The 24,919-nt window shown below is 49.9% G+C and overlaps 1 long non-coding RNA gene across 1 annotated transcript in view; it reads left to right on the top strand.

The window, feature by feature from the left end:
• The first annotated feature begins 1,296 nt into the window (after positions 1-1,296).
• Positions 1,297-24,919, top strand: part of LOC135315546 (uncharacterized) — a 41,495-nt gene continuing 17,872 nt past the window's right edge. Inside the window, exons 1-4 of the long non-coding RNA XR_010375036.1 lie at positions 1,297-2,068; positions 21,822-21,934; positions 22,704-22,838; positions 23,010-23,109. This is a non-coding gene — a long non-coding RNA (uncharacterized LOC135315546). The remainder of the gene's footprint in view (positions 2,069-21,821; positions 21,935-22,703; positions 22,839-23,009; positions 23,110-24,919) is intronic.

Genomic DNA, 24,919 nt, shown 5'->3' with positions numbered 1-24,919 from the left:
TCAGAAACCAGGAATCCTGCTGATGGATAGGATTGGATGTGGTGGAGTATATTTCACACTGTGTCATTTATCCTGGTGCTGCCTCATGTGAAATGTCAGCTGTCCAGGAGCTTTTCTGATCGCTCTTTGAAGTACTGGTTTCTGATAAACTCGGGAGAAGGTTGTTTTTTCCCCCCAGGTCAGGGACCAGGAGTGGCAACAACTTCTCTCTGCGCCGGGGCCCTCGCTAGGACCTGCCAGCTCAGCCCCGTGTACCGAGTGTCCCAGCAAGGGGTCCTGCTGCCCTCCTTTCCCCTGGGGCACCGCTGCTCCTTTTTGGGACTGTACAAACCCCTTTTTCCCACCCCACCTCTCTCTGACAGCACTGCCTCCTGTGCTCCCTCTCCCTGCCTGCGTCTGGATTTGTTCCCAACACTCTTTTTAGCCTTTGGAGGAATATTTTTAACTCTCCTGGGGTTGCTGCTGTTGACAATGGAAATCTATTGTGTTTTATGTGCCTGGAAAATGAATTTCCATGTCAGAAGAGGAGAGCAATTATCACAAGCAAGAGAGATCAAATTGGGTCTTTAAAAAGAAAATAAAGTTCAGATCTTATCTGATTAATGAGATTTCTTCCAAACCTTAACAAATCTTAATTACAGTGACTCTGCTGGAAGGGATGAGGTAAAGCTGGGATTGGGGGCTATCTAAACAGAACCGCTCTCTTCCGAGCTAGAGTACATCCCTGCATGAAAGCAGCAGGGACGGCCATTGAGTGCGGAAAGCTGCTCAGCTGGAAACCAGCAAGGCAGGATTCTCCATGGAGCCTGAGCAGCTCCTTCCCCAAAGGCCCGCAGCGCTGGGGGAGAGCCCCGCCGGCCCTGGCCGGCAGCGAGACTGCTGCCTTGCTCTGGCCCCGATCCTGGCACCGCTTTTGCTCCAGATCTCTCCTTGCTCCTACAGATTTTTCACCTTTTTTGTCTTCTTTCTGTAAGAAGAATGATTGTTCAGCTGTAGAGGATTTTTATTCTCACTTTCATGATTTATTTTTTAAATAAGTTGAGGGATGCAAAGTTGTTTATTCAGTTTATGTCCACAAACCACTTTCAGATTATTTTATTGGATTGCTTGCGTAACACGGGCCAGGGATTGTCCCCCCGTTACCCCTTTACTGAATACAATAACTTTCTTCCCAAAAGAACACGAGTCTTGGGCAGAAGATGTTGAGAAAGGGAGACTCCAGGGCTTCCCGTAACACTCTGCTCTAATGGTTAATCACCCCGACTTCCTCAGACGAAGTAAAACAAAATAGAAAAGGTCCAGTACTTTATTTTTAATTGGGACTTGTCTGGCTTCAGCATTTATCCATTGGCTCTTGTTACGGCTTTCTCTGGCAGATTAAAGAGTTCTTTAGTACCTGGTATTTTTTCCCCCAGGAAGAAATTTATATGCGGGAAGCAAGTAACCTCTTGATCTTTTTAATAAACTAAACAAATGGCTCCCTTCGAATCCTTGGTGTAGTACGTTTTTCCCCCAGTTTTGGGTAATGTTTTGGGGCTTTTCAATCCTGTCACCAGAAAACAAGCCGGGAAGAAAAGAGAAGGAAACAGAAACAAGTCCAAAACCCTGGAAAATCAGACAGGCAAGCCCTTCCTCCCCTTTGTCTGTATGAATACATTCTTTCCCTTCCCACTGCCTTTGAAACAAATTTGGGAAAATACCACTCACCTAGAAGACATTTTCCCAATCTCTGTATGATTTCAGATTAATTATTAACCGCTATCACCAGCGATGGAACTGGCTGTCAGCATCTGAGTGAGGGGTAAAAATGACAACAGATCTGTGTATTTAAGCACACGTAGATGTTCAGGCTATCAGTGGGAATTACAGGACGGGTTGCGGAGTGCCCGAGCATCTCTCCTCACTCCGCCGTGCTGCTCCGGCACAGAGCCCGGCTGGGGCAGCGAGAGAATGGGCCCCGATGGGAGTTTCTTCTCCGGTCGGCCCCGGGAATGAGGCAGCCCGAGAAGCTGAAGTCGTGCGAAAGAGCCAGTCACGGCAGGATCTGAAGAGGAGGAAAATAAAGCAGGTACCAATGATGCGCACGTGTCCTCTAAAAACTTTCCTCTGTTGGGCTCCTATGACCTGTACCTAGTGTTTCCAGCTTAAACTGGTAGGCACAAATTTTGCTTGTGTCCCTGATTTACTCACCAAGGTTTCACCTTCTCTTCTCAGTCCTGCAAAGTTTCAAAATGTGTGAATAATTTAAATTATTTTTGCCTCATTTCCACTGTCCGATATGATTCCCATCTGCCTGTCTTGTTTGCCTGATTTATGAAGGTTTGTTTTTTTTTAGACATTGCCTCGATTTTTACTAAGGGAGGGAATTATTTTATCATGATAAATTCTGTTATTTTACTGTCAGCTTTCTCCTCAAGGCCCTGATTTGGTGAAGCCCTTCTGCAGTTATTCCACTTCAGGCATGGGTTTAAATCTTCTCAGAAGAAATGGTCTTGGGCACAGAATTGAAATCAAATATTTTCCTTAATTGAGAGTCAAATCTTCGGCAAATATCCTGACTTGCCCCACTCCTAGTTGTGATGACATTTGCAGCCTTTAATTTCTGTCACGACACTGGGAGAGGAACAAGCACAAATACATTTAGAGAGAACTGCTGTTTCCCTTCCATTTCCTTATACTTTGCAATGAAATCTGGTTTTTGCATTTAAAGCAAGGACACGTCTTCCCTAGTATCAACAGCTTTAACTGTTCAAAAATGTAAGAGCAAGCCCTCAAACCAGCAAGATTATAAAAATAACATAGTTGGGATTCTTGTACTGGCTTTCTGTTTTACGGGTGTGCATGCGTCACATATTCAAGCCATTCTCTGCATTGTCCAGGGTTAGAAAGTTACTTTTTAATTGAAGGCTGAATTCCTGATCCTTTTTCTTCCCGTGCTTCCTTCTTCCCCAAACTCCGCATATTATTTTAGCTGGAAGGATCCCATTCCTGCCTGTGATACTGCTCTCCCAAGGCGGTGCCATTGGGTTAGGAGCAGGCAACCGGAGACTGCAGCTCACCAAGCTGGTGTGAATCTACAAGCAGAGCCTGGCTTGACCATGCTGACTCTTCAAAAATCATGGGCTTGATCCCCATTCACCTTTCACAGTTGCAAAACTGGCTTAAAAATCACCATGTTAAAAAAAAAAAAAAAAAAAGGAATTAGCAAGTGGCTTCTTTTCTGATGCCATTGTGTTGTGGAACAGCAGGCCAGCTTTCAAGCTTTTTGCTGCATCCACAACAAATAGTTATTTCTTAAGAAAAAGGATTAAAAAAGTCTGCTCAGAGCTTTGCATATAATCCTATGACTCCGGGACCCAAAGCTTTGAGTAATATCAAAATCGAAATAAATTCTCCCTGTGAGAATCATAAGAATCTGCCAAATTAGTTCACGGGGGTAAACAAACAGCCAAATATTAGTATTCCACACTAAGAGCTAAATCCTATAAGTGGGGCCAGGGTTGCACATGGATTATCCTTTTATAGTTCAGGCATGGATTTACCAAGGGGATTATAGGCCTTCCCCTCCCCACCCTCCCTCCCTCCCCTCCACCCCTGGTGCTGCCCAGTGCCGCAACTCCCACCCCACCGCCCGGTTCCTCCCGCAGCCCCGACACCCTTCCGCGGGCACGGGGCGGCATCTGCCCCTCGCTCCGACGTCCCGAGCACCCCAGAAGCAGGGGCAAGGGTCACCCCCGTGCTGAAGATGACAAAAGCAGGGCCAGGGGCAATGCAGAGGTTGGTCGGTCCCAGGCCCTGAACGGGTGCAGCATCCCTGGGGGATGGGAGATCAGTCCCCAGCCGCCCCGACCTCCTTCCTCCCTGCCACTACTTTGTATTGCCTGACGCCGTCTCCTGAACGGGGATAACGACAATTTGAGCTGACGCCCTGCTTCAGTTTTCCTTCCCTACTGGTCTGATATTGCCGTCCTCATGGCTTGTCACTCTTAATATCCTGCACATTTCCACCGCGTCCCTCGGAGCGTTGGAAGGCTTTGATTGCGCCCAGGGTGCTTTGCATGATGCCAAGGTGCCACGTACTTACAGATTTGATGGACTTATTCCCTCCTTGACTCTCTTTCCCTCCTGTACGCACACATATCTGCCTGTGCACGCACAATCACACACGCACACGTTTTATTATCAAAGTAAACATAGCTATTTTTAACTGGATTTTTGCTGCTCTTTTCAGGCAGAAACAATTCTGCAACAGCACTTCCTTGCTCTGATCCTTTTATTTGTGTATTTTATAGATTATTACTATTATATAAAAGTGCCCAGTGCTTTACAAGACATAAAATATAGATAATCTCTGTCACGAGGAGCGCGCAATCTAAACAAACCAGACAACGTAGACAGGGCTCCCTGAGAAGCACAGAGGAGTGGAGATTAGTCTTGTTTCGTTTTTATAAATATATGGCTAACATTAGCGGACAAGAAATAGACACGTTTTCTTCTTCTTCCCCTTCCATCCTCCCATTTCACAATAATTCCCTCTCGCTCGCGCAACAGAGTTATGATGCAACATGAAATAAAGCCTGGTTTAGGCGGCTGGCCCCGAATCCCGTGCTGGCTCCCGAGCGCTCCCATGCCTAAGGTTGCTCTGGCTTGGTGCCTTAGATCGTGCACTCTATTGACAGCTGCCCTTTTGCTTACAAATGAAACCGTCCCTAAATCAATAAGAAAAAAACCCCCCCTTATTCTCCTCACCTGTTTAATGCCACGGCTGTGGGTTGCTGTAAGGTTTGTGAACAAGCTGATGTCTACAGGGAAAGCAGTAGGAAAAAGAACAGCTTCCTTAGCAAAGGGAGCGGGCGTTCTGGGTTTACATACGAGTCGCCTTCTGGGCATTTTGTTGGTTGGCTCTAGAAATTTGCAGGGTGGCTTGACAAGCAGGGGCTATTTTCTGGTGTACTTCTGCCTGACGCAGAGCCCCATCGCTTTAAATGGACTCTTGCAGCTTGACCGCACTTTTCAGCGAGGCACGTTTTGGAAAGAATCTGCATTTGGGTAATAAGCATTTCTCAAAGCACATTTATGAGATTTTTTTTTTTTTTTTAAACAAAAGGTCACTTCTTGCCTCCTTCCTCCATACCCATACTTACCTCCCATCCTAATGGTTTTAAGGATTTGGGGTTTTAAGGGCAATAAAATTCTGTGATACAGAGGAAAGTGCGTGCATGGTCCTGTACAAAGGCGGTGGAATAGGGGTTAAAGTCACAGCCCAACCAAATCAAGCGCAGGTGCCCTGGGGTGGAAGAATTGTCTGGCTGCAGGGGGCTCACCTGGCCCTCAGCTGACAGCTTTAATGGTGTTTTTTTGTTGTGTGGCCCAGGCCCAAGTCACTGGATGAGCCCTATGGCTCAGAGTCCTAGCTGGAAGATGGAGGCCCCTTGTGAAGTTAGGGAAGTTCATGTGTGCGGTAGAAAAGCACCCAGGAGTTGAGATGCTTTGCACGTTTCTCATCGTGGCGTACTTCATTGCTCAGACCACTGCTTTCATCTTCCTGGATGCGATGTGTGGAGGGACCTTTCCCCTGGGCATCAGTCCCAGAGGTCTGGGGAAGAGGGATGACTGGGGAAGGGGCTAGTGGAGCCCCCCCAGGTGTCCCTAGTGGGAGGAGGACACTTCAGGAAGGCACACTGGAAAATGCAGACATGAAGCCAGGATGTTCCCATTTGATCTACCCTTCCTGTTTTCCCTGGAGGTACAGCCTGGAAAGATGCAAGTGTGGCAACATAGGAGGTCTCAGCCAGAGTAGGATATGGGAAAGGTGAGCCTTCATTCATAGGTGGGCACCCATCAGTTCATACACACAGGCATCATCAAGACAGGTGTGCCCCAATCCTTCCTTCACGTGACTTGTGATGCCCAACAAAAGCCTTCCTGCCAGCGCCCTGGCCGTGCCACGGAGAGCCGCTGCCTTGCCTGTGCCTTGCCCAGCCACTCATGGCAGGCCTGGGATGAACTATTTCTGCTGATGGTCTCCCTGGAGGACTGGGATAACATGTGAGGTTCCCTTCCGAGTCAATGTCTGAGTTTTCTCTCGTGACCCTTCCCCAGCACGACGCGCGGAGGCTCCCGGTGCTGGCTCAGGGAGGAGGGAGTGCTGGCAATAACTGTGGCTCTGCAGCTGGCTTGCCGGGTGGCCTTGGGCTGGTCACTTACCCCCCTCTGGGCCCTCTGCTCTCTCCCTTTTGTCATCTTGCCCTGTTGTTGGTCAGCATTTTGAGGCATCCTTTCCTCTGGCCACGCACAGTGCTTGGCCGCTACTGAAACAACTAGCGGCACTTCTGCGGCACAAGGTCCCCTCCCTCCTCCTCCAGCCGGCGCGGCAGTGGGTCGCATTGCTGGCATGCCATGGCCATGATTCAAACCCTACTGATGACCCACATTTCCTTCTGCACCCAAGTTGTGTGACCCGCCTCGGACCAGCCGCTTTGACACGGTTTGGTTGCGGCTCTGGCGAATTAGATCTCAGCCCCTGTTGGCCTGACGCTGAAATCGGGACCTTCTCCCTGGAGGGTGTCTAAAAGCCACCGTCGCTAGCCCAGTTGCCCGTTGTGTTTGCCCGTGCACGGTTTCATTACCGGCACATTCTTCTTCTGAAACTGATGCATCGGTTTTAATTAGTTAGGTTTTCTCTTTCCATCTAGAGGAGCCTCCTGCCTTCAAAGACCGACTTTCAAACATTAACTCTTATAAATGTTTCCCCCTACATGTGAACCCCTCCCTATCCTGCCTTGTAAATTATGTTCAGTCCTTTACTTTTAGCAGGCAGGTACTTAGCGTGATAAATTCAGATTAGTGTCTCCTTAAGCGCGCACGTGTGTGTGTGTGTGTAAAGAAGGAGCAAAATAAAGTTGTATCGAGCCAAAAATTACAGCTCCAGCATCATAAATTGCTAAGGGAAAGCTCCATTTTTGGACTTTCCTTTCAACTAAATGAGATAATTCATGTAAAAGGGGGAAAAAATGGGGGGGACCTTCCCCCTCCCTGGAGCCCTTTGTCATGATGTTTGGCTGTGAAACTTCAAGGTTGCAGTGGGGTGGAGATCTCAGTTCTGGAGCAAGGGGAAAGAGATCTGGGAGGGTGGGGGTCATGGGGATGGGTGAGTGTTTTCATTTTGCCAGGGCCGTGGGAGGGACTCTAATGCGGGCTGTGACCCTATTTAATAAAATGCCTAGGGAAGCAAGGGGCCAGGAGGGGGGGCGAGAGGGAGACGCGGTGGCTGGGGCTGGCAGGAGACTGTCATGAGATGAAAGTTGCCCTTCGTCCATTCCTTTCCTCCCTCTCCTCTGTCAGCACTTTTTAATGTCAAGCCGTGCGAGTGGTTGGTGGGGCTAGCTTCTGTCTCCACATGTGTATCTTTTGTGCTTTCCCCAGGACGGCAGCCCAATGAATTCACTGCTTGGGAGTGACTGGAGAGCGGTGTGGGTGGCCCTGCAGGCATCCTTTTCACCAGGACCTTGAGCAGAGCTTTTTTTCAGGACTTTCTCTGAGGCAAAAGCTTGTCCCACCCTGCCACCCTCAAGTCCTAGACCACCCTGGGTCTAAAGCTGGTCTTACACAAGCTGTCGGAGACCAGTGTGGGCATCACACCATGAATGCTGTCCACGTGATAACGTGGTCCCTGTGCACTGGATTGGGAATTTGGGTGCCTCTGTGCCCCCTGCCACCCATCTGTTGGCAGGCACTGGGTCATCCGTCGTGCAGTGCCTCAGTTTCCCTGCCTCTAAAATGGGGGTAATCATGATTGCCTCATTTGTAACGAACTTTGAGATGTACAAAAAATGCAAGGTAAGAAACTGTTGTTTTTATCAGTTGTAGTAATCTGTAGGTAGGCTAGTACCATACAACCCAAAAAAGCCCCTTAGTGAGGCGACTGGCCATGCTGGGACCGTGGCCACACGGGTAGGTGGCCCCAGAGCAGCAAGTGTGGCATCAAGCACGTGTGGCATCAAGTTCTGCACATCTCTGCTGTGGCTGAGGACTCGCTTGGCACGGCTGCAGCATGCTCTGCACAGGCACCCGTGTGTGGGTCTAACCTGCACGCGCGGGCAGCAGCAGGTCCTGCTGTGGGGGTTTCTTCTGTGCGGCACCTCCCGCTGTGCGTGAACTACCTTAGGGGGGTGCTGGGGGTGTGTGCGGGTGTACGTACCGGCTGGTGGAAGCCACTCTCAGCTGAAGAAGGGCTGTGGTTTTGACATCACCATCCCTTGTAAAAGCAGCATCAGGCATCCTGCTTTCCTATGTTCCAGGCGAGCACGGCCGCGTACCCCTCAGCACAAGCCCGCGCCGCTGCGGCGTGTCACGCGCAGGTACTCTGGTGCGTGCGGGCAGTCTTAGGATTACTCCAGAAGCTAAGGAGACGCAGGTTTGGGCTTCACTCCTCTTTTCTGAGGCAGATTTCCTGTGTGGCCTTAGGACCTAGCTCAGCCCCGGCCCCTCTCCTTTTCCCAGTCCTGGCCAGAAGACATAGTACCAGACTACGACAGCAACATTTCCTACACTGGGAGATGATGCAGGTAGGCATCTATATGGTACCAGAAATGGTGACAGTGGTTCCATGTGTGTGGGATGGGCTGGCAGAGCGTGCAAATGGGCAGCAGGTATGCTGGCACCGCTGGTTTCCACATAGCCCGTGTGGCCTCACCTGGTAAACTCGTGCTGAGCCCCGGTGAGGGACTCTGGGTGTAGGCTCATTTTTGATTGCCCCATGGTATTTCAGAAGGCCCAGAGGGGCTCAGCCCTCATGGGTGAAGACAGTTCATCTTCGAGGTGGAGCTGGGCCACAAGATCCTCAAGTAAAGTGATTCTGCAGCTTAGCTGATGGCAGCTATCTGAATAAACCGTGGTCAGCCGATTGTGGTCATGAGCAAGAGCTGTGCTGTGTTCTGCAGTGGCAGATGAGGATACGTTTTGGCACTGATGAAAGCTCAGGTAAACCAGCCTAAGCGATTGCACCATATGTCATTTGTCCTCTTCCTCACCACAATAATGTTTAACCTCCCTCAACGTCAATGTCAACCATACTTGACATAAGGACAAAGCTCACCAAACTATTCTGCACCTATGAAATGTGTCGAAATTAATGATGGGGTAAAAAAGAGACGTTCACGTTAGTACCAGCAATGGATTACTCTGCTTGTCTGCCCTGCTGGCCAGCCAACACCTCCCTGCCGAGTGGCCAAATAGCAGGTGGCTTGGAGTCAGTGACAGAACATAAGCTGAGGGTCCTTCTGGGGCAACAGGAGGCACTGGAGGACACGTTGTCCACTGCAGTATTGCAGTGGGGGTGGAGGGAGGGCAAAGGAATCAGGACACAAAGCCATCAGACACCAGGTTTCACTAGTTCTGCTGAGCCCAAGACTTGCTTTGTCTTCCCTTTTATGGGTCTATGGAAAATCCTGCATCTGCTCTCCGGCCTAGCCACGGGGTTTGTTTCAATGAGACAACATAAAGGTGCAAATAATTTTCTGCCTGGAAAGGTGCAGCCGGGAGGAAGGAGATAGGAGGGAGGGGAAGGGTCTGGGCTGGGCATCCCTTTGTCCCTGGTGTGGGGTGCCTGTGTGGGGGCCCACCTACGCATGCCAGGGATGGTTTGGGGTGGTCAGAGGTGCAGGTGTGTGTGCGCCTGGATGAGAGCCATTGCCACCTTGGCCACGCCGTGCTGGTGTGAAACACGGGCCGAGGGGGTGCTGCTTCTTTCTCGGGAGCGTAATGTGCGTGGGGTGGGGGGAGCTGGGCTGCCTCTCTGCAGCCAGTGGGCGCGCGCTGTGCTGTTTCACAGCGGTGCCTGTGTTTGGTGAGGAGCTTTGCCTGTCTTAAACACCTTTCGAATACATTGGGCACAGCTCATTGAATCCTTTAACAATCCAGCTCCTGTCTCCTCTCCCCCCTCGTCCCCACAGCCAGCGCCTTTTTTCAAGAGACAGCAAGGATGCAGGCTCCCTCCTGCCAATGCCCCACGCTCCTGTGGGCTCTGTCCCCACGCCTCCTGCCCAGGGGCTGTCCCCCCTCGCCAGCCCATTTCATAAAGCCACCTCTGAAAAGAGGATTTTGTTGCTGGCAAAAGGTTCCTTGCTGGTGAGGATTTTCCAGAACTCAGCAATTCCCAGGCCCTACCCCTGCATGGAGAGAGCTAGTTAATGGGCCATTAACCAGAGGAAGGGGAACTCTCCAGTGGCTGCAAGCAACAATAACAACAAAACAACCCAAAAAAACCCAAAGCATACCCAAGGAAAATGCACCAAACATCAGGAGAATTTTCAGGGAGAGAAGGGGGGGAAAAAAACCCCAAGCAAATCCAGAGAGACGTGATTGTAAAACCTTGGCTAAAAACCAAAGCCTTGGTAAAGTAATTGCCTTCTCTGGTGAAGAGGAGAGGGCTTTAGACTAGACTCACACAGCCGCAACAGCTCCTCTTCCCCTTGTCCTTGCCAGCCCCGTCCCAAAACGCTCGCCGCTGGACTGGGGAGACTGCGGGAGCACGGTGAGGGATGGTGCCTTGGGACCTCAGCCTTTGTGCCCAGGGTAGCAGCCTGGCTCTGGGAAAGGTCAGCGGGTACGCAGGAAGGTGAGCGAAGGGGCGGATACAGGCTCAGGGAGGCGGGTAGCCGGGGGGATGGTCCTCTCTGGGGAACGCGGGGGTATGTTATGGCTTGGGGGGTGGGATACTGGGTGAGCAGCGGGGCTGAGTGTGTGCAGCTAGTGGCAACGGCCTTAACTCCTTAACGGCCTCCCCATCTCGTGGAGCTGTGTACCCAGTACCACAAAGGCCTTTGGGCAGGGAACAAGCACCCGCTTGGGAATTGGGCCCGTGTTGCTGCGCTGCGGCACGTGTCTCGATAGCGGGTGCTGGGGAGAAGACCCTTCTGCAATAAGGCTGTGGAGTGCCTTGCGCAGGAGAGCCCCGCCGGGCCTCCGACCTCCCGGCACTGCTGCAACGCAAACAATGCAAATCACGCTTTCCAGAACCGCATCCACAGTTTCACTGTTCTCATTGCAAATTCACTCGCTTTGCTCTCCGGCTAAATACCCTGCACCTGGAAACATGCACTTGAATGCCGTTTTGGTGGTGCTGCTGGTTGGAAATCAATATTAATTTACTTGTGCGTGTAAATACAGAAACGTATTTATAAGTTTCAGATCAGTTGCAAACACATGCAAATTCTGTACATAAATTCTCACTCATTTATGTAATCTGTTCAGTAATATCATTAAAGAGAGCACATCTACTGCCTGACTAGAGCTACATTTGCAATGCGCTGAGATCAGCTGTGACTATTCACTTACCACACTCCCTTGCCCAGGCAGCTCCCAGCAGTGGGTGATGCTCTGGCTCCAGGTATCTTCTGCTCCTTTCCTGTGATGTGCTATTATTTTTATTAAGCTTTTTAAATTTTTTTTTTTTTTCCTTTTAAGCACCAGTAGGTTCGGTTCAGGATTTTGGGAAATCTGTGGTGTGTGGCATAGGGAGGGATACTGTGGTTTCCTTTGGACTGACGACCTGCTGGGAAGTCACCTGTGATTGCAAACGCACTGGACTTGATCACATAATTGATATCTTCCAGCCTTGCATCCCTCCAGCTACAGATCACAAGAAGAGTAGGAAATATTTACAATTCTACAAAAAAGAAACATGGTCAAGCAAGACATCATTAAAATACGCTCTTAACAAGACGTGGTGTGTGTATTTCTCAGAGATGTCATTTGAGAACTGCCCACTAAATTACTGCTCAGAGAAGTAACTCTGAGTGAAAGGAAAAATCGTCTGGTTAAACATATTGTATGTCAGTGCTGAGAAAATCATTAACATATATATGCTGTAGAGAAGAGAATTCACCAGCTAAAGTCTATCAATAAAGATATACCACATTTTTATGATGCTGGAATTAAAGAGACTTGATAGAAAAATACCACATTTATTTTATTAAAAAATACGGTCTTGTCAAAGCTGTTTCCTTTCCAGGATAAATGAAACTCAGCCATATCAATATTACTGATTTTAAAGTGTCATTTTTAAGTTCAATGCTTTATTATTTGTAATTATTTAATACTTCCAGCAGATGTGAATTGGTCAAACCCTATTTCTCGGTAAGCTATTTTGACTATTGAAAATACTACGAAAGCAATCCTGAAAAAAGGCACCGAATTTTATAGGGACAGCAAAATATTCCTTAGTATTGCCACTTTTCACACCAAAATGTTTCTGAAGAAGGCTTTTGGTTCAATGAACAGGCCAGCACTAAAAGTTGTCAAATGAAGCACACAGGAAGGAAGATTCTTCCTTGTGTGTACCTAGGGTGGAAGAGAATGTCTGCTGTGTTGCATTATTTGATAGGTAATATAGGGTTGTAGCAGCTGACAGAGTTTTGCCCCGGGGCAGAATTAAGGCTAAATATTCACTTTCAGCATTTTTATTTCCTGTTGCACAGGAGTCTGCGTTGCGTGAACACGAATTTTTTTGCATTTCTTTCCTAAACTGTTTTAAAAAAGGAAAAATGAGACTAAGGTGAACAGAAACAAATAAAACTCAAGACCAAGGGTGTACCGATGGTGGCTGATTGCAAAAAAAAGGCACTAACAACCTCAACCAGCCCATAATAAGTCCAGATACTCGACCACGTACGTATGTTAATATATTCTGAGTGATTACTTAGCCCAGGGAGAGGTACCAACCCACCCTGCCTGCAGAAAGCCGGAGTTCTTTCCCATGGTAGCTTCGAGACTGAGTTCATCGTGTGTCTCCATAAAGGGCATATTGGTATGAAAATAACTGTCTTGCAGATATGTTTTATTGTGTGGTGGATACGTGAGATCTCTGTTGCGTACGTGCTGGCTCAGTTCTTCTGAGCTGAGGACGCGAATCGTCCTCCAAACCGCCCTTAGTTTTGAGGAGACCCGGCTGGCGATCGGGCTTGGACGTCCCAGCTGACGGCAGCTCCCGCTGGCGAGCGTTGCTGCAGAAGCACACGCACACCACAGGCAGGTTTTGCACGCCGCCGCGTGGCTTCGGTGGGGAGCCAGAGGGACACCGGGCTCGGGCAGGACGGTGGAGAGGTGCGGGCCGATCCTTGCTCGCACACCGCGTTGAGGCTGCGATGGTGCGTGTGTGTGTAGGTGGGGTGTGTGTCGGTTACACTCCGTACGCACGCGCTTGTTAGTGGGCAATCTGATGGCGCACATTCGCTGTGGCTTGTGCTGCTGAATGACTGCACGCAGGGGGCTGGGTATTAATTACACGCTTGAGAGACATGTGTCTGTATGTGTAACCGTGGTCCCAGGGAAGACCCTGGGTTTGCCGCCTGCTCCCTGTGCTCGTGCCGCTGCGGTGTGCGGCGCGGAGCCGCGACCCGCTCCCTGCGCCCTCCGCGGGTTTCGCGGGCCGCACCGGGCAACCTCTGTGTGGGGTGGTGCTACACCCGGTGCAGGTGGGGCAGGTTTGCTGCCCACCGGGTGGGTTTTATAGGCTCTGCGTGCGCCTTCCTGAGCACAGCCCTGAGACTACAGCCAGCCGCTGAACTCCGGTGGTAACAAACAGCCCCATTAATGCAGTGTCACAGATTTCATTAGGGCGTCAGTCCCAACCAACGTGGCCATAAATCAGGGAGATGGTACAAGGGCTTGCGGGCCCTGGTTTCAAGGGCCACATAGCCAGAGACTCATAACGCTCAAGAGGAAATGATCATGAATATTATTTAAAAAAATCAGAAATGTATATTAGAAAATCTCTGAGCTTATCAGATGGAGTGAGGTTGGGTAATAGCTGTTATTTATACTGCTTGTGCAGAGTGATAAAGTGGTGCTTTATGACCTGTGGTTTATCACTTAGAATAAGAGTCATGTGACTCCATTAAGGTTCCTTCTGTAGAAATGAAAAAGGGTAAATTAATGTGTTTTTTTTATTGTTAAATATTTGCACTCTCCTAAACCCAGTTTTTATTTTCTCTACTTAAGAAGTAGCGTATAAGCACAAATAAGTTTAAGTTTTGATTGATGGAGAGGTGGGGTGAAAACTCCCTTTGTGTCAAAGGCTCTCTGGAGTGAGCCAGCCTCCCACCCGCTAATGTCTATCAGCGGGGCCGGGTTCAGAGAGGAGGGAACGGCAACACAGTCAGCACAGTTACACCCAAAAAGCTGCTCCCCTCGGCCTCTCCGACCCGTCGCCTGCTTGAGGAACATACTGTGGTCCTGCTGCCACCTCAGACCTCACTGGTGCTCTGGGAAGGGAGAGGGGGATCCGTGGAGACCGGGGGTGGAAGCAACCCTGGGCGCCCTGAGCAATGAGAAGGAGGAGCTGCTGGCTGAGGTGAGGAGCTCCCAGGAGAGCACAGGCTCTGCCCAAGCAAAGAGGAATGGGATCCACAGAATCACAGACTCACAGAATGGCGGGGGTTGGCAGGGACCCCTGGAGCTCACCCCGTCCCACCCACTGCGTGAGCAGGCACCCCCAGAGCAGGGGCACAGGGCCGCGTCCAGGCGGGGGGTGAATGTCTCCAGGGAAGGGACCCCACAGCCTCTCTGGGCAGCCTGTGCCCCTGCTCTGGCACCCGCACAGGGAAGGGGTTTGTCCTCATGTTCAGGGGGAGCTTCCCGTGTTCCAGCTTGTGCCCGTGGCCCCTTGGCCTGGCGTTGGGCACCACTGAAAAGAGCCCGGCCCCATCCCCCTGACACCCACCCTTCAGGTATTGATAAGCACTGATGAGACCCCCCCTCAGCCTTCTCTTCTCCAGGCTGAACAAGCCCAGGTCTCTCAGCCTTTCCTCACCAGGGAGATGCTCCAGCCCCTGATCCCCTTGGCAGCTCTGCGCTGGCCTTGCTCCAGCAGCTCCCTGCCCTTCTTGAACTGGGGGACCCAGAACTGGACGCAGCCCCCCAGATGTGGCCTCACTGGGGCAGAGCAGAGGGGGAGGAGAACCTCCCTCGCCCTGCTGGCCACAGTCCGCATTCCTCAATTATGTCTTGAAGTCAGCACTAGAAACTGTCCCCACAGACATCCTTACGGGCCCTGCCATGGCAATGAGCTCCATGGAGAGCCATGGACAGTCTGGTAGGACAATGCAGTCGCCGGAACCTGAATGGGAGAGCAGAATCACAGCAGTGTTATTCAGGAGGCTCTACCATTCCTGTGGGCACATGCCCCACGAGACCTGTGAGCTGCAGCCGCCAGAAAGGCAGTGGGCACACACAGAGCTGGGGGAGTGACCAGGTGCCCTGGGGCACAGGAAAGCACAAGGAGACCAGCAGACTCCAAGGAGATGCTGGGCTGCCACAGGAGTCACACCCAGACTTCCCTTAGGGCTTCTGCTTTAGTCTGAGATGCTCACAGGTGTGGTTTCAGGAGAGGAGCAAGACCGAGCTGCTCAGGAGGAAAGCGTGACAGCAGGCAGATGCTGCCAAGGGCTTTGCCGAGTGACAGTGATGGAGACACTGCTCTGTCATCTCTGGTGACTCCTGTGTTCGCAGCTGCGCACCACCTACGTGGTGCTTTAGGGCACCTGAAGGGTCTTTCAGCTTCCTACGGGCCTCCTTTAGCAAGGTGGTGGGTGTGGGTCGGCAGAGGCGTGGAAGTAGAGTTAGGTTATTAACAGCACCTTTACGGCCCCAACGTTACAAGATCAGAGCACACGGTGTAGCTCATTATGGGACTCTGCAGTGAAAAACAGCGTGCCCCAGAGTGGCAGGAGCCCAGTGCCTGAATTCATCTGTATGTGACTCAGTTTTCCTGCGAATAAAGTGGGGTTTACTGTGTTCACCATCATCAGAACACATCTGGCAAGGATGATGTAAAAAAAATCTGTGGAGATATAAAGGACTGCAAGGTTGCTAAATTTTTTGATAGTATTTCCTCTCTCAACATCTGAACCTTTTTCTGGTTTGAAGAACAAAAGTATTTTTGACTTCTCAGAACTGGAGAAAAAAAAAAAGATTCAGTAAGCTAAAAAAAAGCAAGTAGAAATGTGAGAAAATTGTCGGCACATTTTTGCCATCTCTCTTCCCTTATATTTTGAAAGAGTGAGTTTGAATATTTGGTGTTTGTTTTAAAATTCCAGTCTTTACGCGGGCTTGCAGGGAGGGAGCTGCTTGGAAGCGTGAGAGGGGTGGCGGGCCACATATCGCAGGCGCACAAAGGGATCTCTGCCCCTGCTGGGAGCCGTGCTGAAGCGGGGTTTCGCTTTGGGTGCCTTCCGAAAGCCCCTCACCCCTCCTCTTCCCTGCACACACCTCCACACTCATGGACTGACCCCGCCGCAGCGCCTGGAGGCCGGCGGGACCCTCGGTCCCCAGGGGCAGCGTGGTGCCCGCGGCGCTGGACGTGCCCGCGACAGAGGGGTAGCCCTTCCCTGGCCGGGCCCCAGGGCCCGCTTCGTGCCAGGCGTTGTCTGGTACTGCAGGAGCCACCGCCACAAAGCAAAAGAAGGGAAGGGGAAACCAGTGACAGCTTGGGAAAAGGAAACAATAGCCAAACCCAAAATAAAAAGAGGAAGATAAACAGATTTTTATTTTTTTTAATCTCTTGCTGGTTATGCTTTCTGTAATGGTAAAGCCTTCTGAAGCTGGCAGTCAAGTCTGTAGCCTTAAGGACAGTTGCTACAGCTCTCCCTCAGACTCAATTTCAACTTGGGGTCCTGTTATGTTAAGAGCAGAGTGTCTCACAGTCACAGAACAGATCAGGTTGGAAAAGACCCTGGGAGGGGTCTAGGCTAGCCTCCGCCTAAAGCAGGGTCAACTCCCAGGTCAGACACGGTAAGAAGCCACTCTTCTCTCCAAGAGCAGGAGCAGTCTAAAGCAGGCAGAAGGGGCTTTGAGGGCACACACAAAATCAAAGGCACATCAGGCAGGAGGCTGGGGTCTCTGTCTCCTTCTGGCCAGTAGATGCCAGTCCCCCCAGGGACTCTGCATTCAAACTGCGCTCTGCAGCCAGATGTGCCCCTAGAGCTGTTCAGCCCGTCTTGTGTACTCTGCCCAGTGATTGGGGTGGCTTTTCTTTCCAGATGAGGATTTGGGCACGGGTGGTGGCTTTCAAGTGACCTTGTATGTAGGCAGAATTCAGCCTGATGCCTAGCTCTCTCAGCGTATTGCCTGTGTGTTCCTCATAGTCATTTCCCATCATGGCTACGTGCTAATTGTCTCTAGGGGTAGTGAGGAGAAGGCTTATTAATCTGTGCACTCAGGAAAGGCTGTAAATCACTGTGTGTTTCCAGCGATAAAATTGGCTAAATAAATTAAAATAAGCACTAATGACCCAAACAGAGCTCTGATGTAGTGGGAGTGGGCTGGGGCATATAGCTGTGTTTGGGTACAGGGTACACTTCAATCATATACTTTCTTCCTACCGACAGCATCCTTGGATATCTCCAGCCATAGTTCCTTTACCCCAGCCGGCGTGCTCCAGTGCATCACTGGTATTGCATGCTGGTATCCCCCCTCTGCTGCAACGGTGGCCTTACCTTGTTGGCCCAGTTTTTCTATTCCCTTTGCTTTTCAGTCCAGCAGAGCTTGGAGTTAATTCATCCTTTTTCTCTGGCACTTCTTAACAAACCCAGCGAACTTTTCTTTAATGCACCTATGCTAAACAGCTTTGAAGCCAACAGAGATGGATATACGTTAACATCAGCACAGCTGTCCTTTTAGATATTAGTGTAAAAAGTCTGTTGAGAAAGATTTCACACAGTAAATAAAAAGGCAGGTTTGCAAACAGCCTGTCTGGTGATGAACAGCCAGGGTGGAAAAGTCACCCCATAGTCCTGTTTTCCAACAACCTCTTTCATCTGGGAGGGCTGCAAAGTCCTTCACCGACTATTCATCAAGTGCCGCTGAAATGTCTGATCTAGCTCTCTAGAGAAGATGTTGGTACCAGACAGTTCTATGTTTTCTATGCTGTAAGTGTCCCTACATGAAACCTTCTGAGAATATCCTCCAACGTTTTCTGGGATGATTAAATACTACTCTGTTTTGCCTCAGCACCTAGCTTCAGCCTCTTGATATTAAGCAGAAAGGGCTCATTTTGTACCCACCGATATAAGAGCTGCTTCTCAAACCAGCAGCAGTCTGTTGCTCCTTAGGATCGCTCCCCTGCTTGTGGATGGACTTTGCTGCCTTCCTTGGAGACCATGCCTCTCAAAAGAGATCATAAGGAAAGGAATTTCCTTGGTACGATCCTCACAGAGGATGCGCTGAATCGGTGTATCCTCAGCCCCTGTAAGCTCACCAACTGTCTGCTTTTTTCCCAGAAAAAGTGGGTCTCTGGGCTTTTCCTCGCCAGCAGGCGCTGAAGGAACGCTTCTGCTGTAGGCGGCCACAGAGCGTGCACGAACATCAACAGCAGAACTGTGTGAAGGTGAGGAAGGTGAGGTGCTGCCACGTGAAGTCAGGGTTGTGAGCAGAGGCTCCAGGGTTGTCTGTTCCCAGGAGCAGTTCAGGCAGAATCCTTCTCTTGTTTCCTCCTGGGCGGATTTGGTGCTTCTAGACACCTCAGCCGGAGAGTCAAGGCGCTGGATCCAAGGGTGGCAGTGCCTGTGCTCCCTTGGCTGCCTGGCCGGAACCACAGACTTCCTCGGGAGCCGAGTCCAGCAGCATAACTAGGCGTTGATTCAAACTGCCTGCAAGGAGCTCACTAAACCATGGGTGCCTCTATTTACCGTGAAGGAGGAGAGCACCAGCTGCCCGCCAGCCTCAGTCCGGACTTGTGCAGCACCTCAAAAATAACACAATTTGCCTTGTTTCGGTTGCCTGAGTCCTGTGGGCCTGAACTCGCTGGTTTGTATTTGCATCTTATAAACATAAGAACTGCTAAGAAACGTGTTTTCAAAGTGGTCAAAACAATCAGTTATGTGTTTCTTTTATTTATGCTTTTTTTGTGAAAAGCATACAAATGGATACCACCAGCCCAACCGATCTCAGAAGTCTGAAGAGCTTTTATTCCACCTGGTATCACCACTGCACCAGTCCAGGGCAGACACCAGCTCACTCTCTTGGGCCTTATGAGAGCTGCTTTCTGTGTTTCCATATGGCAAGCCGGCTCACTATTTCTTCTTGAAAACACAAAACTTTCTGTAAACAATTGTCCCCTTCGGATTTTTTTTCCCATATACTTTACTCAAAATATCTTCTCTTTTCATTCACTGTATTTAATTTTTTAATTTTCACCTGTTGTCATTCTTGCCCCTTTTCCTATTGCCAGTCATTTTCAAAATCAGTAGTGCTGAAGGACAGTGAAGAGAAACAGAAGAGATTATCCCCCTAAAACAAAAAATAAATATCTGTTCAGAAACCCAGGAAACAAAACCAGCAAGGAGAGCTTTGAGCTTGCTGTTTTGCTCAGAAAATTGTCAGTTCCTTTTGCACCGAGTGCTGGGCCGGATTCTTCTCCGGCAGAGTGCAGCCAAGAATTACAAAGCGAGTCAACAGACAGTGGAACTGAGTTCATCTGAAAAGTAGCCAGAAAAAACCTTGGTCTATGTTCGAAGTGTCCATTTTTAGAAGGAAATTTGCTTAGGCAGAGGAATACCAGCATATTCAGGGTGAGTGACTCTGTGTGTGTGCATGTGTGTTTTGGATCTCAGCACAAGGAAGGGGTGCCTTGCCACCCCCAGGGGTCGGGAATAGTGCATGCATGGGGAGGACCTATTATATTATTTTTCTTCCACCTTAATGAACTCCTCTCATGTCCACCTCTGATCAGTGGAGTATGACAGAGGGTGATTGAAGGCCAGTCTCCCAGGAAATGAAGTTTGTTCACACAGCCCAAGTATGCTGGCCCTACTGCTGCCTGCCTCTGATTTATAGGACCGAAAATTCCTTCCTCCGGTAACAATAACGCTCTTAAACTCCAGACCCCTCTCCCTCACAGAACCTCCAGACAGGGCAGCCCAAGCCCAGGAGAGACGGGAGGCACCCAGCAAATATATCCATCAACACAACTCGGGTTTCAAAGGAATACGAGACCCCACAGGGTTAGGCTCACAGAGGCGGGGAGCGGAGGAGTTGGGCAACCACCCTGCAGCACCTCCTCCTGGGAAGGGGCAGCAGCAGGAGTGACTATGCCCCAGAAAGGGGCAGGAGCCGCAGCATCTCCTATGAGCCAGGGGGCACAGAGAGCCCAGGGTGTGTTCTCGGGGGAATTTGGGCCCTCTGGCCGATGCTTGATTCTGGGGCTGGGAACGAGTCTGCTCTGAGGTCTCCTAACGCCAGAGGTTTCTTCCTGCAACGTCTCCTCTGGAGCGGCACTGCTGGCCAGGGAGCAGTCCAAACACTTCGTCTGTCTTTTGCGTTGTGCCTGGTTTTGAGAGAAGATTTCCCGCGAGCTCAGCGCGTTTTGTGGCACTTAAAGGCAGCAGCGGATGGCTGTGACTGCTGCTTCTGCAGCACCACGGCTCCCACCCGGCACCGGGCTCATGGTGAAGGGCCACCGCGGGAAAGCGCCACACCTCCCCACTTCATCTCAGGAAACGTCCTCGCTAGAGCACGACGGGGCCCTGGGGCGCGGCACGCAGCGCTGTCCGAGGGCGCAAGGCACGCTGGCGTGCCACTGGGGGTTTTGCCCTCACCGTCTAGCGGGGCTGGTCAGCGGCACATGCCTTGGCCAGGCACTGCCTGAGAGACCGAACCGCTTCCCAGCCAGGGAGCCCGTAGTGAATTAAACAGTGGGGAAGATCTGGAGGCACATAGTTTCCAGGCTTTGTCTTATTTAGTAACAAAGACATGGATGTACAGCGTGGCTACCAGGGCAGCCTCTGAGCTGGCCAGACCCGCACACGTACGTGCACACTCTTTGGAGTCGGGGCGCCATGTTCCAGCTTAATATTACTCTCAGAATTTTGGGTCAAGGGGAGAAAAAGAGCTTGAGCTCTTTTGCAACAGGACAGATGCGGTTGCCAAATTGTAAGGCAAGTCCTGGCAAGAAACAAGTTCATTCTGTAACTTTTTTTTTTTTATCATTTACTTATTAACAGCGCTCTCTGGCTCTCACCTGAAGCTGCTGACCTGTTCCTCCTAGACAGGGCAATTAGCAGGGAGACAATGATCTGCAGAGGGCAAGGAGCAGCCTGCGGTGGGGTGGGGGCAGAGGTGGGGAAGGGCTGCAGGAGGCCGAGGGTCACAGAGGAAAGAGATATTTATGGCCCCAAGAGGGAGGATTCAGTAAAAGGCCATCTAGCTTGACTTGACTTCCACTTGACCTACCCCTTCTGGGAGATACTGGTGTACCTCCCTGCCCCCATGGGTTTCCAGTGTCCCCAGTGGCTGGGTGCAGGGATAGACTGATGAAGGTGACAGTGGGCAGAGGAGAATGTGGTGGGCCGTGTGCCAGCTCTGCTAAACCTGTGAGGTGGTAATTTAAGTGGGAAGGAAGCGATCTTGCCGATGTCTTGCAGCCTTCTCCACCTAGCCCCAATAACTGCTTCTGGACAGAGAGACGGGAAAGCTCTTTGCTCTGCCCATGGAAAGGCTCCGTTTCCCCTCCCAGTCTTTGCTGTGGTTATTTCAACAGAAGGTCTGTGGGACAGTAACTCTGTGTTCATGCTGGTAGCTAGCACAGAGGGCTCTGATCTGTATCTCACACTCCTCTGTGCTAACCGCAGTGCAAGTAATTGCTTGACAAAGAGAAAGAGCAGGTTACTTATTTCTTTTTACTTACATTATCGTACTTACTCACAAGCTTATACACGTGTGTCTGACCTCCAAACCTGGGCCAGCCCCTTGACGTTCTGCTACAGACGCTGTTTTGGAACATACCCCTTGTAAATTATGAATCTTTGCATATTTCTGTCCTTCAGGCCACCTTCCCTTCTTTGCTGGAACCTGCTGAGACTGGTCACAACCATGGGGGGCTTCCCAGGCTGGCACCTTGGCAAGAAATGACCTTCGTGGTGTAACCGAGTGACAACGTGTAAGAACCACCTTTCCTCTAAATAACTGCCTGCAGAGAGAAGGGTTAAAGGCATGATATCAAGTTAGTTAACCATGTTAAATTGCATTTAAAAAGGAAGCTGGTAATTCCTCATATACCTTTTGATAAAAAAATTGACCTTTTTTAAAATGAAAGGCATTTCCATGGAGCAATCCTGTGAGATGTCAAATGTTTTGGCCCTGATCTAGCTAGACACTTAACCACGCACTTAATTTCTTAAGCTACTCATGTGCTTAAATATTTTGCTGGATCAAGTCCAGAGCTCTCAGCATTCTGTGTGGTGTCAAAGGACCAGGTCTGCGTTTGCAGGAGCGTTGCTGAACTCAGCCTTTAATGATTTCAATCATCACACAGAAACCATTTGCCATTAATGTACTATCCAACAAAAAACTTAAACTTCCTTGGGGTTTCTTTCTTAGGTGTGTGTTTTCTGATGGTGTCGTATCAGACAGGTTTACTAGGCCGAGTATTTGTGAAATGAGGCACTTGTAAGTAAAATTTAGTGGGAGGTAATAGAAAATTATTTTGTTCTCAAAATTCCAGGTTTGTTACCCAAGACCTGACTTTAAAAGTGACCAAAGACCCACAGGGAAAGACAGTCAAAGCTGACAAAGATAGATTGAATCATTCACAGAAATGACTTAGAAAATAATTTCAAACACCAGATGGGGAGGAATCACCAGCTGATGGCAGACAACCGGTGAGCAGAGAAAGAGACCAAGTTCTTGAGCAGAGTAGTTCTCTTCAGATGGCTGGGTTCAATAAGAAAGATTAAAAAACGAACCTGACCATTAATAAAAAGAGAAGCAGACTGGCTGAGTTTCACTGGTCCTACTGAAGGGAGTACGAAGAACAAGAAACAAACAGCACTAGGTGAGAAAAGGTGAGTCTCATTTCTAATCTTTTGTGTTGTAATTATGGCGTTAAATGTGCGAGAGCAAAGTGAACGGCTGAGATGGCATAACTAGAAAGAATTTGTGGAAGAGAGCTGAGCAGAAACAGGCTCTGTCAAAGCCAAGAAGGATGCATGCCAACGTTGTTTCTCTTGGCATAGGTCAAAAAGCAGACTGTGTGACAAGAAAGAAATTGGAGAAGACTGAGATAATGCCCAATTAGATCATGCAGTTCACCTCCCTGGGGCCCATGACAGACTGGTAAGGAATTCTTCTGTTGGGGGGGGAAAGCTAAGTTGTCAGAAATTCAAAAAACTTTCTTTTAACTTCCCCCAAAAAACTTAAAACAAAACCCCACTGAAAAAATGTCATTTCACTCCCTGCTGACTACCTTACAAGAAAAAAATTCAGATGTCGACTGTGAAAATGCTCAGTAAGTCAATGCTCCAATTTCCTGCTACAACAAGATGTTGGGAACACCTAATCATGCCTCTTGTTATCACTGAAATCCTTCTCAGTCATGTGTAATCCTGAGCCCCATTGCATCAGGGCGTCACAGACGTGTTAGAGATGTTCCTGGCAGTGCAGAGCCAGAGCAGAGCCCGACTCACCAGTGCCTGGGTTAGCTGGGATGAGCCATTTGCCCCACAAAAATGAGTGGTTTCATTCTTGTGGCTCCTTTTTGTACATGTTTTTACAACTGCCAGGAACTCTTGCAGCTCTGGCGGGAGGCTGACCATGTCTGTAGTTGCTTTCAGGCGAGTTGTGAGCCTGCCTCAATTCTGAGAAGGCTTTGGGGCATTATTATCATTCTCCTGGGCCCAGAAGTCAAGATGCTTAGGCCACCTCTAACTGGGAGCCTGACGGGCTGGGCTATACTTGGCAAGAGACTTCTGTATGTGGACAGTAGGAGGGATGCGAGCATCATCTGAGCACGTGCCAAATTTAGTCTGTGGTGAGGCTGTACTGTGAGCTGGCAGCAGGGCCAAGAATGAAAACGTGATTCCCCAATCCCTGTGATATCTATTGTATCACAACATCTGCTCAGGCTCTTCTGGCACCAAAATATTCCCTGTTGCCTTTTTCCTCAGTGAAATCTTCAAAAGCTTTAAATACTGAAGACTCCTTGTGGGTTTTGCTGCCAGGAAGTTTCTCTCTTAATTTTATTCTACTTCATGTTTAACAGAAGTCCCTCCTGTTATCCTACCATCCTACCTAACCTTGTTTTTGTTATTATCTTCCACCTAAGCTTCCAGGTTTGCCTCCATCTTTAGCAATGTTTTTAACAGTCCTGGGACCTGGGACTGAAATTCTGCTCTGTGATGTGCTGGTGGGAATGTTAATCCAGCTTACAGTGACAATCAGAATTATGATTTATTTTGGAAAATGCTGACTACGAAGTATTTCCTCAGCATTACTGTATTTCCTTCTTGTCCTTTGTAATAGGGTGAGTTGAAGACACCTGCTGCAGGGAGGGACTGGCTTGTACATACGTGGATCTCCCCTCGGAAGAGGAGCGGTCCTGCTCCTCGTTCCACTCTGTCGGTGGGCTAATGAGTGCCGGCAACACTAGCAGTAGCTACGGTAAGACGGGCGGATTTGAACGTGAGCTGGTCAGACATTAGATAGCATGTGCAACTGGAGGGACAACGCTGGGGTTTGTGACTGCATCTTCAGGACAGAAGGAAGCAGAAGGGAGAGGAGCAAAATCACCTCGAGAGAGGCAGCGTTGCACGTTGGTTAGGGGGTGGTTGCAGCTGACTGATCTTGGGCTCATCCTTCCAGCTAAGCGTCGAGCAGAGCTCCGCAGGCGTGGGAACGGCCGCCCTCTGGGCTGGAGACCTCGGCGCCTCCTGCGTGTGTGGGACCAGAGGGGTGGATGGCAGAGGGGGCTGCTCTGACATTTCCTCTCCCAGCGAGGAGGGACCCTGTCCTTGCGAGGCTGTGGAAGGCCAGCTCAGCCCTGCGTGACCAACTACAACTGCCACTCCAGCGTCCTTTCCCCCCGGGTGCTGCGTTCATTAGCTGCGAGGCCTTAGTTTTATGGGAACCCTCCCACCCGGCTTCCTCC

This window comes from Phalacrocorax carbo, chromosome 12 (genome assembly GCF_963921805.1).
Source record: "Phalacrocorax carbo chromosome 12, bPhaCar2.1, whole genome shotgun sequence".
Taxonomy (NCBI): Eukaryota; Metazoa; Chordata; class Aves; order Suliformes; family Phalacrocoracidae; genus Phalacrocorax; species Phalacrocorax carbo.
Note: the sequence above shows the minus strand (reverse complement) of the source record. Positions and strands in the feature narration are given on the sequence as shown.